We start from the raw sequence: 2,560 nt of genomic DNA, 5'->3' as shown, positions 1-2,560 counted from the left end.
ACTTAAAACGTTCTACCTCTCGATCCAAACACTTCTAAAAGGCTTGAATTACGAGGCTCGTGCCTTCAGACACCTTCAAGATCAAGAGGACGATGGCGAAGTGGTAGAAGAAGATGATGGCGATGATGACGGTGACGCAGGCACCAAATTAGTACCTGTCACAGAGCCATATATCCGGCTGCAACCACCACCAGGCCTGTATGGATGAGATGAAAGCACCAGCATCTATTTATAGGCCATCAAAACACGCAGGTGGAGGCTTTAATTATCATTACAATCTGAACATAAACAGCCATAGCGTGCGTCCTGCGTGTGTTTGCACTGTAAGCTTTATGTGCAGTTTATATTCAGACGGGGATGAGAATTGAATCTTAACAGCCAGTGAACTGAACAGCGAGAGAAATGTTGGTATTACACATGCAAATCATGGGATTGAAAATGCGCCTGACCAGTGACGAACCCAGTGCCTCCAAATTTTGGGTATCGTCCTCCCAAAATTTCACTTTCACCTAAATGAAAGGCAAGACTTATTTTTACAACAAAAGGTCTTTGCATGACTCATAATTTAAAGAGCAGCCCATAAAGTGTGTTGGTGATGCACCAGTAATTAACTCCTGAGTAACAGAAAAGCAGGATTATAGAAAACTTTCTTAGAAATAAATTAATTCTTTGTCATCTTGCTGGCTGTTACTTAACGTTGGTCATATTTTGACTGTATTAAGATTTACTTAAATCACCTCCTGAGAACACACCTCTGCGTCTCTGCGTCCCTTCAAAATGCAAACCCATCCAACGGTAATTTCATTTGTGCAGAAGCATCTGTGTGCCTGATCATAGCCGCCTGAAACATTTGCGACTGAACTCACTGCAGTGTGTCATGTGTCCAAAAACCACAGCACGATGTAGAATTGCACTGTTTTATCATTTGCACGATATATAACATAACTGCAAATTATCATATTAAACCATGTTTTTGTTTGCTTGTTTTTGTCTTTTAGCGTACATCTTTTCAGCTGATCCTTATTGTGTAGTATCCTTGGAATTAAATACACACAACCTCACAATAAATGTGTGTTTAAGCAGCGAGATTAAGAAGTGAAGCAGGTGTTTAATGTAGACCTCCATACACTGCAGCATAACAGTGAGAAGATGTTTATTTTCTTTTCTGATGCACAAATCAGGAAACTTTGCATGGGTGTGAGCATTTGACTCGAGGAAGTTAACCACAATTATTCATAAATCAGACAAACGCGACAGAATTTAAATAAATCAAGATTTTGGCTTGTTACTGTAAAAGCTCTGTGATGAATAATGGGTCTGTACGGTGGGTATTTTGGAAAAGACTCCTCGATCAATATCCGTCCACTAAACGTTTCGTCTGTCCGTATTGCAGCTTTTTTCAAACTCAGTCAGAAATCAGAAATGTGACCTGAAAAAGTGTGTCATCTCGCATGGATGGCTGAATGACCAACAGTGTTGCCAAAAGGTCTTGGTGTGTGTGTGTGTGTGTGTGTGTGTGTGTGTGTGTGTGTGTGTGTGTGTGTGTGTGTGTGTGTGTGTGTGTGTGTGTGTGTGTTTGACAGAGAGAGAGAATGAGAGAGACAGATCAACAGCAACTCAGTATCATTATACCGTGTCACCGTGTAACTTAATATAACATAAGTAAGCCTGACAAACTATAACAGCCAACTGTGGAGCTGATCAACACTTTACATGGTTCAATCATCGTGAATGTGTGTGTGAGCGCGTGCGCCACTATATTGCTATACCCCCACCCCCCCACCCCCCCAAGAGCCCCCAACTGATAAACCTTCCTTCATGAACACTCAATGTTGCAGAAACACATGTAGATTTCTCACGCAAACACACGCATCCATCCATTCGCTTTGTCCGCATTGTGCGTATAAACATTGAGGGACTGAGCCCAAAAATATTTGCCGTGATGACACATAAAGTTGTTGGTAGCGTAAAAATGGTTTGCGCAAACTTTTTCCTGTATTTTTGTAAATAAGTAAAAATAAATAAATAAGTAGCTTAAATTGCATAATCGGGCCTATCTTAATAAGTAAATAAATAAACAAATAAACAAACAAATATATATTTTTTCTAGGGCACATATTGGAGCCACGACTTAAAACACGCCTGGCATTACAATCTCTTCGGGGACTGTTTTGCCTTTTCCTAAAACCAACGCTTTGTAAAGAGTCAAAACTTCGTAAAAAATACGGCGATTAATTTTTACGTTTAAGTCCTCGCTGGATAAATTAGTGACAGTGATTAAACATAGTACAAAATACAACACCTACCTATAAAACGAGCATCTCCTTTAGCGCATAATTGCATTTAAGGATATAGAATGAAACACAAACAACCAAAAAGAGTCTGTTTCTCTCCAAAAAACTTGACAACTCGGAAGAAAGAAAAAAAAAAATCCTGCTCCTACTCGATTCATCCAAACAAGCGCGCATTCAAATGTATGGATTTAAATAGCGCTCCGCTTCCTTTAGCTCTCTGTTGAGTTTATCCACCGAGGGGTTTTCCCCGACTACAAGCTCCGGAT

The sequence above is a fragment of the Chaetodon trifascialis genome, chromosome 21 (assembly GCF_039877785.1).
Source record: "Chaetodon trifascialis isolate fChaTrf1 chromosome 21, fChaTrf1.hap1, whole genome shotgun sequence".
Classification (NCBI taxonomy): domain Eukaryota; kingdom Metazoa; phylum Chordata; class Actinopteri; order Chaetodontiformes; family Chaetodontidae; genus Chaetodon; species Chaetodon trifascialis.
Note: the sequence above shows the minus strand (reverse complement) of the source record.